This window comes from Adiantum capillus-veneris, chromosome 8 (genome assembly GCF_014529385.1).
Source record: "Adiantum capillus-veneris isolate H3 chromosome 8, ASM1452938v2, whole genome shotgun sequence".
NCBI lineage: Eukaryota > Viridiplantae > Streptophyta > Polypodiopsida > Polypodiales > Pteridaceae > Adiantum > Adiantum capillus-veneris.
In genome coordinates this window covers 34,510,673-34,526,505 of record NC_140938.1, presented here as the reverse complement: position 1 = coordinate 34,526,505, position 15,833 = coordinate 34,510,673, and positions in this window count along the sequence as shown.

Sequence of the window (15,833 nt, the reverse complement as noted above, 5' to 3'; positions counted from 1 at the left end):
TAATCAATATGCTTGCACGCTTCCCGTCATACCTCGCAATGTCATTATTAATGCAGCCGCCTCTTCTCATGATTAAGATGTGATTATACTTATTCCGCTAATATAAACACCCCCCCCCTTTTTTCTCATCGTTTTTTCCGAAGTGTCTCTAGTCACTCTGCATTTTTACCCACATCCAGATTTACATATTTCCTTGCATTCTCCTCGTTCAGGTCATGGCCCGCACAAAGCAAACTGCAAGGAAGGTTTATCCTGGCTAGTCTGGTCCGTAGGGCCAGGCTAGCTCGTTTGCAGTGCAACCATCAACATCGTAGGTGATTCCGGGCAAGACGATGCCGCAGTTACGGGCAACAATGCGAAGAAGAAGATACGAGCGGAATAGGAGCGTTCTACTCAAACTTCGTAAGCTCCAAAAGCACATTTCATTGGCAATACCTAAACTGCCATTCCAGAGAGTTGTTCGCGAGATTTACGAGCAACACAACCTGAATTTCCGGTGGTCTCGAAGTGTAATGGGTTGCTTGCACGAGGCCGCCGAGGATTTTTTTGTAGAGCTTTTCCAGGACAACTACATTCTCTTGGCCCACGCCCATAGGGCAACATTGATGCCGCGAGACATCAACACACTTCACCTTCTCAGGTTCAGGTATGACAAAACAATATCGCCTGTTGGTATTTCAGACTGAAAGATGGACAATATTCTTAGAATACCACCTATTGACAAGGTCAAAGTTCATGAAGTGTCTACACAAATTCATCGATACAGCACCCGTCTCAACACCGAGCGGGACACAACAAAAGACGATAGTGAAAGATTGGAGAAGTTACGCCTTGAGATGATGGAGGAACAAATGGCAGATGCCATAAGCGACGCCAACACTAATGATTTGTCATTGCTATTTCCCTATTTCCATGTTGGCCTTCATGTGTGGGGACGCATTTTGTATTTTCCCTATCACCCCCACGAGATTGCAATTTTACAGAACCGGATGAGGGAACTCACAGACTCAATCATCAATTGCTTGCTTTGGTGCGTGCTATTCTTTTTTTCACAATAAATTCTTTTAATATATTGAATTTTGTATTACACAAATTTCTTTACAGTTTTGTAGTTTCAAATTTGCCTTGGAATATGAAAAATGATGTCGTCGTCCTTGACTCGAACCTCTCGGTCGTTTTGGCGGCCGAGAATACATCTTTAGTGGAAGTAGTTGACCGGTTCCAGTCAGTGAACATGGAGACGGCAAAATTTTTTGTTTTGGCTTATCATGAAGGGTACGCAATGTTTTCAATAGTAAAATTATTTTATCTTGAACTCTAATTTGTTGTGATGACATATGTTTTGCTTATGTTTATTTGTAACAGTGCTCATTGGAGTCTTGTTCTCTTACACCTTGAACGAAACCGGTGCTACCTTGCTAATTCATCCCATGGATTTCATAGTGAAGTACGTAGGTAAGAGGTTTGTATTTTGTTCGACATCGCATAGAATTTTGTTAAAAGGTGCTTATGAAATGTAATTGTATTTTGTGCAGACCTGTTTGGAAGCTTGTGTCTGCTCTTGAAGCTTTAACACAAGAGCAGACATATGATAATCTTACGATTATTAGTTGCAAAGTCCCTAAGCAGGACGATGCCTACTCTTGTGGATGGAGGGTCTTAATCAATGCAGAAATTTTGTTAGGGGTCATGCTTGATGGAAGTCGTAGAAGTGTAAGCATCTGACACTCGTTTACAGATTTGTATCTTAATAAGTTAGTAGCTATGTTAATAAACATGATGTTCTTAACGCAGGTAAGAAATTTGGCAGATTATTCAAAGGCTGATGTTTTTTCGTTTAGAAACAGAATGATTGAAAACTTGATCAATTGCGCGACCATGCATCCATACGGAGCACGTGATGCTTTTATCCCGCCAGCACCAAGGCCCACGCCTAAGCCTCCGTCGACAAGATACCCCTTGTCTGTCATACCAACACAAGAACATATCAATATCTCCCCAGATGCCTCCCCAACCCAAGCTCCCACCAGCTCTCGTCCTCAAGAAACGGCTCCAGAACCCTCAAACCCCCCACCTAGCACCTCTCCTACTCATGAAGCAGCTCCAGAGCCCCCAAACCCCCCACCCAGCACCTCTCCTACTCATGAAGCAGCTCCAGAGCCCCCAAACCCCCAAGCCACCACCTCTCCTCAACCTCAACCAACAGCCCCCACATCACCGCATGCACAAGATTAGAAAGAGATTATGAAATGTACTTTTGACAAGCAGTGGATCAAAATTTGACTTTTGTTTTGATTATGGTTCAATTTTACAAATGTTGTATACAGCTTTCCAAAAAAATGGGAGAGTGAGGATCCAATGGTGTTTGGTCATGTAGAGAGCTTCCTTTGTCGAGTAATATTTGAGAATAGTATTTGAATTATTGTGTACAGTTAGTTCACTATTTCAAGTCTCTTCGATGGTAAACTGTGCACAAAGAGTCGTATTTTCTTGTCTTTGAGGTACCTGCAATGCAACGTACGTGATAAGACATTGGGATACATGAGCACGATAAAAACATCAAGGTATAAAAGTAATACATGTAGCTTAGTACCTTTCGCATGTTACACTTGAAAACAAATTTTGAAGGCAAATTGAGATCGGACTCATTTAACAGATCCTCTCGAACCTGTCTTAAAGTGACATTTGATCTGACCACAACAACTGTAAGCAAATAATTTGAAAACCATATCTCGATGGACATCAAGGGATTAAAAGCATTGTCACTTAAATCTTGATCCATAGCTACCAACTGACCATTCACTCGATGCCACCTCATGTAGTAGAAAGAAACTATAAAATTCTGTGATGCTATCATACACTTGCACACAACCGAGCGCTTGTCAACTTTGCACAAAATGCCTTCAAAATCACTGACATCCCAATTATCATCCAAAAAATCAAGGCAAGTTTGGGATTTGTAGATGAACATGGTTTCTGTTTTTCTAACCTCCTCATCGTGGAAGAAATCTATAAAGACATGTAATGGCATAAATAGACTGACTCGTACTTGCCTGCTTGCAATGTTTGGTCGCAAACACTTCAAAATTTCCTGATGAAGCTTGAGTCTAAAACACTCAGAGGTTTCTGAAGTTGGAACTGGCCACTTTGGGGAATCTTTTTGGGGAAGAGGGAAAGGTTTCAAAGTGCCAAATCCATGGACAGAGCAAGGGGCATTGTAAAATTAGTCGTAAAAGAAAACTCCCCTCTCTGCAAGAGCTCTTCTCGCACTAGTTCTGTACATAAGTTCTCCCACCGAAGCATGAAAAGCATAAAAAATACCAATTATGCACTCAACTGGTTGCCAGTCTTCTTTGTTAGAAGGATAAATATCTACAAAAACAAAAGATAAGAGAATGGTCACAAGAAATAGTCAACAAAATAACTTGAAGGATCTTTAAAGACTTTTTAGCAATATAGTAGTCACACAGTTTGGTCTATGAGCAGGAAACCCCAAAGGTGACTGTTTAGTCATAGTTTGGAGTGCATATATGCATGCTCAATGAGCACCTCTTTCACTGTCTTTCTCGTTTGAGACAAGCGAAAATCTTTCACACGTCCTTTGTAGTTGTTGATGAATTCATTTGACATCCGTTTTCTTCTTCTTGTTTGAAGCAGAACCCAACTACCAATGGTGACTGTGGTAGACATCCAGCGACCATGGTCTAAGTCAAAACTGTTGAATAGTTCCACAGATTTAATAGAGGCGGATGGTCGTCGTGGTTGTCTTCCTTCCATCTCTGCTTCTATTAGCTGCGAAGTGACACTACGCAAAAACGATAGAAGAAAATAGGCTCACTAGTTTACACAAGAAGTAGTAGCTTGAAAAGTGTTCATCAAAAGGTGTGCCTCATTGAATGTGAGTTATGGCACATTCGGCGTTCGTCGGCCATGGCAGGGGAATAATTTGCACAAATCGCATCGTATCTTCTTATTCATATCTTTTTAACAGAAAAAAACTCTTTTTTGAAAACGCAAAAATTTGAGATAAAAATCAAATGAATTGGAGCTACCGTTGTGGTGACTCAAACTCTATTGGTCGAACAGCATTCTCTCTCTAATGCCAAAAAGTCCTTTTTTGAGTCCAAACTTTTCCTAATGGCAGTTACAAAGCAGCCAGGAAATGAAAAAGCAGAGCTTAGCTTCATTGAAGTGTAAGGAGTGAGTTTTTTTAATCCACCTAGGTTTTTTGGAAAGATAGATGTAAAAAAGTTTCTTCTTTCTAGCATTGGAGAAGGCCATTTTAATCACTTTGGCAAGAATGGTCTTAAGGCCAAGATCCCCTTCAAGGGGAATGTTTTCATAGCATTGTGTAATGTCAGCAGAAAAAATGTGGAACATTTGCTGAGGAAGATTAAGTGAGACTTCTGTAGAGTTTTTTGTAAGCCAAAAGGGATTGTACTGAATATGTAAAAAGCCTTGACCGATTTTCTGTTTAGTGGCACAAATAAGATCAAATTAGGCTAGTATAAGGTCAAGGCATAGCATAATATCCCTAGTGATATCTGTGAAGCATCAGATATCCATATGAACTTGTGCTTATGAATTTTATAGGTGGGAAATAAGACAGGTAATTTAGTGTTCTGTACAGGGTAGCCTAGATTTCCTAAGTGTTTTGCGATATTATCGGTAACAGTTTGTAGTGAAGAATTAATACTACAGAATTCCTTACTAAATACACGATCACGGGTGGTCTTCTAAGCAAGGTATTTGCAAATAATAGTAGGACAGTTAGAACTTTTTTCAACCCGACAACAAACCATTTATCAAAGATTTTTTGAAGATTAAAAGCTAGCTGAGATGTAAGCCAGGATTCATCAGATGATAACCATTTTCTAGGTAGTTGTGATATTTTTCAAAGGAAGCATCTTCCCTTAAGTCCGGTAGGACTGTCATCTCCAGTTGGAGAGCACTGACAAGGTCAGTGAGGAAGCTTAGTATAGCTGATAGACCAAGGTAAGGGTTTTTGGGAAAGTTAGGTATATGATTGAGCCCTTTGGCCAAGATTCGATGTATTTTGATATTTTCAATAATGCTAAGATCGCAGGTACAAACATGTCTACCATATGCATGAAGAGTTTTGCAAAACGTGGTAAATTGAAAGCATGTACAATGGGGAATAGTGTTCTGTCAAAGAAAGTCATTACTGTAAACTAAATTCTTTACAGGATGTTGATACTTCCATACTATGAGTATATTATCGAGTAATTTGTGATTTCCAAAAAGCAGGTCAAAGCACTCACAAAAAATATTTTTTGGTTGAATCCAATCGAGGAGTACATTGTGAAAGAGACAGTCTATGTAGATGAATCCATTGTTTTGATCCACTTTGTTGAGCATTCTTCTTCCACAAGGGCTTGTAGTAACCTGCACTATCACCAAGGATTATATATCAGGGAAATTCCTGATGGGGGGAATCCTGCCTCTACCCCTTGTGTAGCTATGAGCTTTTCCTCGGTTAGAGGAAGAGCTAGGTGTTAGAAAGGAAGTGAAGGAGTTGGGGGTGGTAAGAGAGTTGGGTCTTTTAAGAGCAGGGGAATCATCCTCATCAATACAAGGTTTAAGTAAACTAGTGATGATCTTAACACCTTTAAAGCATGTACAATGGGGAATAGTGTTCTGTCAAATAAAGTCATTACTGTAAACTAAATTCTTTACAGGATGTTGATACTTCCATACTATGAGTATATTATCGAGTAATTTGTGATTGCCAAAAAGCAGGTCAAAGCACTCACAAAAAATATTTTTTGGTTGAATCCAATCGAGGATTACATTGTGAAAGAGACAGTCTATGTAGATGAATCCATTGTTCTGATCCACTTTGTTGAGCATTCTTCTTCCACAAGGGCTTGTAGTAACCTGCACTATCACCAAGGATTATATATCAGGGAAATTCCTAATGGGGGGAATCCTGCCTCTACCCCTTGTGTAGCTACGAGCTTTTCCTCGGTTAGAGAAAGAGCTAGGTGTTAGAAAGGAAGTGAAGGATTTGGGGGTGGTAAGATAGTTGGGTCTTTTAAGAGCAGGGGAATCATCCTCATCAATACAAGGTTTAAGTAAACTAGTGATGATCTTAACACCTTTAAAGTTAGCATAAGTAGTTAAGTAAATCCCAAGTTCATCAGATTTTAACTCCTTCAGGATATCCAGCATCAATCCTCAAAAGATGTTAAAGGCACTCTGCACAATTACAATTTTCTTAGCTTGGCCACCTAACCAAGAGCAAATGAGAGAGAGGTGAAAATCCACAGGCTTTTCTAGGAAGAGTAAGTCCAGATTGTTGAGGATAAACCAAATGGTATGATCGAACCACATGATGCTGGATTCACAAGAGGCTTTAGGGTCAAGAAATCTACAGGCACACTCCAGATGGATTCAGTGTAAAACTCCGGATTACTCTTGGCAAATTCCATGTTTCCTTTGGTATAGATGTAGAGGCTTGTATTGGAGGGGCATTTGGAGTGGTCAATGATATTGAGGTTGAATGGTGCTTTGATAAGCTCCCCTTTGTCCAGAAATTGTCCTCCTTATAATAGCTTGAGTCTGCAGTCTTCCATAGTAGAGGCAAGTAGGTTGGCAAGGTAAACCCAAGTTTCACTCAAAATTGGTGCCAAGAAATCTTTGTTGGGCAGGACCCAAAGCTGATGATCAACCCCAATTCAATTTCAATTTGTCTAACGGGTAGGATAAGAAAAAATTTGGAAATTTTTGGCACCATCTCCAGGAGGTTAGAGTCATTGAGCAAACAAAGATTACTCTGAAATTCTTTAACTGCTTCAAGGGCTGCACTATCCCAACAAAAGATACCACCAGTTTGCGGAATAGTAGGAGTAGCCGGTGTACAGACAAAAGAGGGATTGAAACCACACAATTTCCTCAAAAAGTTAGACAGATCAGCACCACAGGAAGAAAATAGGGCAAGCTCTTGTTGGTATTGTGAGGAAAGTAGGGGAAGCTGGGCTATGTATTGGGTAATAAAATTCACTCCTTCCATGGAGTTTTTATCCAGAGTAGCCAATATTTTGACCCAATCATTGAAAGACAGCATATGTAAGACAGATAGTTTCTTGTAAGAGGTAAGAGTCGAGTCATATATTAGTTGGCAAGCATCCAAGCTGCTAATAAATCTGAGTACAAGAGAAGTGGCCACTGAGAGGGGCTCCGAGGTCAATTCCAATCCTTGTGAGAGAGTCTGGAATATTTCAAAAAAGTGTGGTGAGGTCTATTATTACTTACCGTAGTAAGTGATACCATCTTTGGCTTTCCTAGAGATGAAGGGTCTAGTTCTAGTTGCCAAAGCATTCTTTGGTTTATGGTCCTTAAGGTAAAGCTTAATTTGTTCGAGAATCTTTGCATGATTCTCAGGGTTGTGTTTAGTACTCATGCGGGCTGTCTTTCTATAGGATATGCAGTCCTAAAAAGGGAATAGTATAAACATAAATAAAACAAGAATCAGTAATTGTAGTTTTTGGGCCTCCAAACCTTAAACCGACAAAGTTAAGGACTATAGTAGCCGTGAGCAGGGGACCAGAAATAAAGTCTACGAAGGACCACCTAACACCAGTCAACAAGTCAAGGGATTATAGACTGTGGGTCCAACCTAGAACTCAATTTCAACGAAAATTTCCAAAGCCAACATCCTGATTTCTCTAGAAAGAAAAACCTTATGTATAGGATGTGTGTGTACCTATTTAATCTTAGATAGTAAGACATAATTGAATTTTTACATTCAAAAGACAGCTGGCAATGGAACGAAGAGTAGGTAACTACAAAAACAATTCAGTATTAGAATTATTTAAGTACAATGATTGTAGGAAAGAGGTCCCCTTTCAGTATACGAAAAGTAAAAGAACTTCCCATATCATGAGTGAGTGTTCCCTCCAATGTAGGACGGCTTGCCAAAGTCAAAAAAACTTTCCAAGATAAGATAGAGTCCTTACCTGCATCCATCCAAACAAGACAACAATTCAGTTATCCTTGGATGTGTTTTACAGGTATCAATGGACTATACCAGTTGTTATCCATTTCCATCTTACAAAACGTTTTTACCTTTTACAAGCTAGGTCCAAAATAAAATCATTTATATATATTTTCTCTCATTTTTTTTAAAAACACAGTGTTTCTAGTCAAAGAGAACCTTCTTGTTTTAATTATCTCTTCTAGTCCAAGTATCAAATTTCCCCTTTTTATTCCAAGTGGTACATTCCCTCAAAAACAAACTACTAAGTTATAATCTATCGAATTAATGAGTTTTTTTCAGTAAACAAGCCTAAATACTTTTTATCAAGTATGTTCTAAGTTTAAAAGTGGTAATGTTTTATATTTCAAATGCAATCCAATCCTTCCTAATTTAAAAATTCATTATCTCATAGCTAGCCAAAAGGTAGAGGCCTAGCCTGTCTAACTGTTTTTAAAATCAAAAAGCAAGGACAAACTATGAATGCAAATAATGTATTGCATTGTCTCGAACAATCCAAATAATACCAATTAGGCCCATACATAGAATTCCACGGAGCCATATCCCTCCAAGGTTCATCAAAAAAATATAAGCAACATTAACTTGTACATGGGCCAAACAATATATGGTCAAAAAGTTCAATACACCGCATTATACGGAGGGTTTTAACAGATTTCATAAGTGACAGACATCATGATACCCATTTATAACAACAACAGTACCAATTGCAAGAATAAATACTCATTCGGGGTGTACCCCCTTCCCAAGCTCAGATCGGGTACTTACCATACAAATGTCAAGCCAAGCGAACGTATACTTACCTTCCAATTCAGTGCACCAAAAAACCCCTTTTTTTAATCATTAGTAACCCAGAATGGTGGGTTTTTCCAAGCTTATGGCTATAGTAGCCTTGATGCCAAGTATAACTGATAGTTCCCACTCAGATGCCCAGTATCACATAGTCCCCAGTGCTTTTGGTGTTAAAAAAGAGCCAAGAACAACCGCATTTTTTTAAAAACCAGTCTGACGAGATGAACCAATGCTTTATAATATGTTTGCAAATGGTATTAACCTACAGAGGCTAAAAAATTCCCAAGTTGGTAATCTCAAGACGATATACCAGTTATAGGAATAAAATTGAATCATGTTGCACACAGCGTTTAAAAGAATGATAGTAGGAAAAAACCAGTTATCGACAGCCGTACTTTAGAGGTCAAAAAGCCAGTCCTTATACCTCATATACCAAGCAGTTGATGCCAGAGGCAAAGTATTTAGAGCAAAGTACATACCACTATCATGCCATTGTCTGACATCCATTATACTTACCTTGTTGTGCCAACCAACACCAGATATATGCTCAATGTAGAACCTTAGCAAAACTCAAAAAACGAGTAGAGAAGTAAGCATGGGAAGAAAAAAACCTGAGAAACATGAGTGGTGAGCTCCATAGTTTTGGTTTTGAAGCAAGCAGTAGGTTTTTTAGAAAAAACAAGACAGAACAACCCTGGCTAAGTGAGGGGCAGAGATGTACCCTCACCTGTTTATATAGGGGAAAGAGGAGGGACTACCAATCCTATGAGCGGGAGCCATAAGTGAGCCGGTCCGCCTTCCTGGAGAATGTGTGTGTGTGTGTGGTTGCCTTGTTTGGTGCGCAGATACCCATGAGTGGGGAAATCCACAGCGAGGATGGTGAGGCCGCCTTCGTGATGTGATGAAGAGGGACTCCCGAAATGCAATCATGCTCGGCCATGCCAGAGGTAGTGATATTAAATAGTTCCTAGGTTAATTACAAGGTCTATGGCTCATAGTGTTACTAAGCAGCGGTGGCATTTAAGTAGGATCCCAAGTTTTTTATGCTACCCCAGTTCAAAGAGTACTGTGTATTGCCAGAAAAACCCAGTTGGTCCCAAAAGAAGGGCTAGATCAATGTGTGGGGGGTTTTTCTAGAAATTAGAAAAATCAAGAATAATATAATACTAGAGAGAGAGAGAGAGAGAGAGAGAGAGAGAGTGGCCCTCCCCCATTCCAAGGGAGAGGTCCACTTGGTGGGAGATAGGCCACCAAGTGGACCTATCCCCCACCAAAAGCTTAACAAGTAGTGAGACATCAATTCTAATGTTAGGGAATTGATTATTATTGAGAAAATGTGTAATATGTCTAGTGATCTTATTTTGACAAAATTGGTTTTTTTCAAATAGGCTGATGAGTAGTGATAAATCAATAAATGCTAAAGTTGTGTTTGATCAATTGTATTTATAATTGGAAGAACTTGAGATATGCACACTTTTTTGGCCATTCGTTTAGGTCTATTACTATGTGCATGAATAAAATTTACATGGTCACCACCTGGTAATACATCTTTTTTCCAACATGTGAATCTATCAAAGTTCCTAATAAAGGGACGAATGTAAGTACGACGTAATATGGGTGTCAAAAGTGGGTTTGACATTGATAATATCAAGTGGGTGGAGAGAAAAGGGGTCCTCTGCTAATAGAGGTCTGTTATGGTTTAAGCAATCCAAAACATATCGATTGTTAATGAATAGGAGATCATCTATGTACCTCCATGAGTACAAAAATGCTTGTAACATGTCATTTTTTTGCCATGCTAAGTATAGATTACACCATAAAGGAGAACAAGCATAACCCATTGGGATCCCTTATTTCTAATAAAAAAATGTAATTTTCCAATTTTGATACACAGTTATCTAATAAAAAATGGTTCAAAGTGATAAAGAATTCGAAGGATAATATAATCTCCTTGTGTTTTTTGGTGAGAATGATATTTTTGCATGATTTTTTAAAAACTTTATAGCCCATTCCGCTGAATAATTGTATTATATGTTGCAACGTGTCAACCAGCCCATTATTACCATAATGTGGTATTGCCTAATAGCACGATTAAAATCGAATGTGTATGCCATGAAAACTCTATCTGGAATATTTATCAAAAAATCATATTGATTATTGATAATCCAATAACTATTATTAATAATTTTTGAGAAGGTTTTTAGTTTAGTATGAAAACCTTCAGTATATTCACCCAAGCCAATGTTTACTGCCTTGAGAACTATTGCCATAAGGTTACTCAATGGGGAGAATATATAGTCATGTGCATTGGTTATCCATCTAAATTCTTGCTTTTGAATTTTGTGATTACCCATAAGATATGGAAGACTGTTTAGAGGTAATAATAATTCATTCATCGAGGAAAATTATAGGACATCCCCGATGATTTCACTCTCAAATTTGTGAGAGCTTTGAAATTCATCAGATGAAATTCTTTTATTTGCCGCTAGACGAGCTAATTTTTTACAAATAAATATGGGGGTTTGGGATGACTTATCCAAACCACAAATAAAAAGGTACTCAAGTAAAAAATCAATTTCATTCATTAGATCCGGGTCCTTAAACCAAGGTAATTGATTAACCCTATGACAAGGGAAATTGACTTTAAAGGCTTTATTAATTTTTTGAGAGATAATATTACGGTACACAACAGAGTCATCTATACCCAAAATATTACATACTTTTGTCCAGCCAACAATTAATCCTTTTGTAGCTTTGATAGGATCTAAGGGAACCATAGGAATATGGTTTAGCCCTTCACAAAAGAAGTCTTTAAGCATGAAATGTCTTCCAATACTAGAGTCGGTCGTAAGAACATGTATACCAAAAGGTTCCACATTTTTACGAAACTTAGCAAACCTATTAAGTGTCATACATTTGCATTCCAGTGACAAGTCAAATGGGATGGAGAATGTACTAATGTTGTTTAAATTTATAGTGTATTTCCAGCCAAACTTTATGTTGAAATATGTTAAGGTTCTAGGTATGCTACACAGTTTCAAGACTTCTTGGTAAAATACAAAAGGCTCTATAAAATCCAAAAATTTATTACAAAAAACCAAATGTAAAAATCTTCCTTTTGATTTATTTGTTCTAGTCATTTGTTTAAGTGAATTAGCTTTTGTAAGAATAGTCCGAACCTAATCTTCATTTGAGAAGAATTCCAAAGCTTTCGATGTATCACCAATATCTTCAGCACCACAAAATTGTCGAGGTTTTCTTATGTGCAGTAGAAGAAGCACTTCCCGGTGTATGCTTCATGGGTTCTTTGCCTTTCAAAGGTCTAAGGATATTTTCGATGGTATTGGCTATAGGTGTGTTGGCAAGTCTGGGTAGTAATGGATTACCTAGGGAATATAGGAGGAGCCCACGAGCAGCTTCAAGCATATGTTCATGAAAGTGATAATAGACCAGAATAGCATGACGTATTTTGAGAGGTAAAGTATCTACCCAGGCAATAAATTCATTTGTGCAAGTCCAGAGCTGAAGGGAAAAAACTTAGGTAGATTTTGAAACACATACCATAGTAAGTGGTCTACCCATAGTATAGACATGTTGCAAGATGAACCAAGGTCTAGTTTTTTGTAGGCACATTTGACAAAAGGTCTATATGTATTTCAACAATTTCTGAGAAACTTCTTTGTGTCTTTTACCGGATCTGCAAATGATAAGCCTTTTGTTCTTGCTACAAGAGATGAGTTAGAGCACTTGTTAGAGTCAACAAGAGCTAAATAAATCTGTTGAAGTTCAAAGGAGAGATCAGAGGATAAGAGATGTTTAGCTTGTAATGTTGTGGTTTTACTTTGTTCCACAACTTCCACTCAAATACTACACAGAAGGGCCAAAGGACTCATCGAAAAAGGTGCACAGTGGTTGATAAGCTCAAAACTCCAAAGTTGATTGTCTAGTCGGATAGAATCCAGCTCCACTTGTTTGGGGGCAACAAGAGGAACAACGCCAAAGAAGATATGTGAAATATATTTTTCCGGTTTAGATGAAGATGGAGTGCCAGCAAGGGCTGAGAGGGCTTCTTGCTCTTGTGGATCAAGGAGATCAAAGTTTAAAAGAGGGTTGATCACATTTTTAGCTTGTCTTATTTCTAAAGGCAAGATAGGGATGTTATTAATAAAATATAATTTGCTTACAATAGTAGGAAGGGATGAGAAATAAAAGTCCAAGTAAGAATGATCTTGAGTATGAACGAAAGGAACATTAAGTAGAAAATTCTCAAATAGAGAGAGAAGGCTAAAAGGGTCTTTCCTAGAAGAAGCAAGAAGAGAAATCCAATCATTAAGAGAGGCAATGTTTAGAATAGATAAGGAACCACTAGCTAAAGCCTCCGATTCAAATTCTAGAAGATGTTTATGAGGCTCAGGTGCCTTAAAACACGAGAGAATACATTGTGTGGTTGTAGGTGCAATAGGTATCATCTGATTGCTGGTATAACCCAGTTTGGTTAGAGAGGAGATCCATTCTACCTACTAAGAGAAAATATTTATTAGTATTTTGGACATCACTTGGATATTAGTATACTTTAATTATACAAAAACACTCGACCAAGAGTGATCGGGGAAACAGTATGGTGTTTGTGTGTTGACCGCTAGGTCAACAACACGACATAACTCAAGTTTCGTACCAAAGTCTTATCTTTTGCGAGTTATGAAATGCTGCGGCTTATGGCTATAAACGTCATTTGTAATGAGTAGTTATTCTAGTTTCAGAAGCCGGGGTGCAATGGCACTTTCAGATTGTAAATACAAAGCCATTTGACCCTTTCAACCCCATTTTTGGTTAAACCTAAGGTAGCCTTAGTATATAAGGTACCTAGGTCATTTTGTAAAGAGACTTTTTATCATAATCAAAACTTTATCGTTGCCGTCTACTGTGTGTGAGAGAGAAAGAGAGTGAGCGTGAGCTTCATCCTCTCGCTACGCCCGGCTCGCTCAACACATTGGAGATCCAACTACACCATTGTTGTAGGCTCGAGGAGAGCTACGCGACAATGCCAAGCATTCCACGCGAGAAGAAGCGCACACGCCAACGCATCTACGAGCTATTTGTGGCCCTAAGTGTATCAAACGATGTCTATTTTCTGCGTGCTGGTAGTCTATAGAATGTTGGCGACATAAGCTACGCATAGGTAATCATAAATTTCAATTTCGGGCACTTTCAAAATTCTGCTCTATCATCCTACGCGTTTTCCGCGGATGGGTTTAGAGTGAGGGTTTTGAGTGTAGAAGCTTAGGGACAGGTGTATCCTAGTGAGAGGATGGTGTTCCTTAAGTTTCGTACGAATCTGGCATGATTAGGTGAGTTACCTCCCGTATGTGTGTATGTGGCTAGGTGGTGTAGTTAAGAGCAGTGAGGTTCTTGATTGTGGTTTAGTTGGCCTTCCAGAGTGTTGTATGTGTAGGATGGTCTCAACCTGACAAGCTTAAGAGATTTCCTCCGTGTCCCTATCGTGTCATCTGTGTCCTCGATTGACATTATGTTGATCTAGGTAGTGTTTGCATGCACTTCATGGGTGTGTGAGTCTCTCCCGTCCAACATTGGCGCCGTTGCCGGGGACACAAGGACCTAAGTAGGTTTCCTACTAACACTCGTGTGATGGTTGCTTGATTTAGTTTCGGCTAAAGAAAGCGTTTTTCTTAAGTGGATTCGGAAGAGGATATTCCGCGATCAAGTGGATAGCCAGGAAGCGTGTGTCTTGCCGAGGGTCTGCGACTAGATAGGTTTAGTTAAGATCTGTGGATTAGAGTAGTTGTTGGTGGTCGAGTGATTTTTGAGGTGATAAAAGCGCTTTCTAGTCCGTGTGTGGCAGTGAAGCGTTTTTCTACTCATAGATGTAAAACCCCATATGATTTGTAGGAGTAGCTTTAGGTAAGTGATCCGATTCTGATCTAGAGCTATTCATCACTGAATTATTTCCTAAAGTTCTTGATTGCATTTGAAATCACAGAAAAGTGTGCTTTTGAGGGTAAAATTGCATTAAACAAGATTTTGTGGATATTTTTGTATGACTGACTGATGTTGTGCATATAAAAGACCATTTGCAAGGGTTCTGTGAAGAAAACCTGCAATTCTATAAACATAGACATCCTACACGTAGGATGTCTCAAGGGGGTTCTGGAGACTAAATTTGAAAATTTTGACTGCACCAGTGGGTTCAGAGGGTAGGTTTTACCCTAATAACATATTGGCTTGGGTGTTTTTCCCTATTTTTGTTGACCAAAAGCCAAAAGGCGGAGCCAGAAAACGTAAAATTTCAGAAAAGGCTTAAATTGAGTGATTTTTGCATGTTTTTGCAACTGTGAAGCATACTTGCACTTGTTGAGAGCATAAGGAAGCATCAAGGACACTTCAGTCTCAAAAAATCAGCAGTAGACATCCTACGCGTAGGATGTCTATAGGGTGATCTGGGCACTTTTTTGAAAATCTGAGGTTACCAGTGTGTTTAGAAGGTAGGTTTTACCCTGTTTTCACCTGAAAAGTGAAAATTTGACCAAATTTTGACAGATCAAAGACAAAAGACGAGAATTGCCACACATCCTACCCAAATTGTGTCCAAGGCCTAATTTTGAGACCAAAACATAGGATGACTCCATAGGCATGTTCTAAATGTTGTATTAAGTGCATGTGATAAATTTCATCTCATTTGGGTCAGTGAAAGGGAAGATTGAACAGACTTTAGCACTTTTGACTTAAAAAGGCAAGGATAGCTATTTTTGGGGTCTTTTGACATCCAAATTCTGAGCAAAAAGACTTTTGGGGCAATTCTTAGCAAAAAGACATCCTACGCGTAGGATGTATACTGCATAATTCTGAAACCAAAATTCTAATATGACCATACCATGCTATCATATAGCCTTAGATAAGCCTCCTAGGCAAATTTGGTCCAATTTGGAGTTGATTTGACTTGGGAATTCATCAGAACAGACATCAGGCTTTTGAAACACATTCTTGATCATTTGACCAACCTATAGGTGTC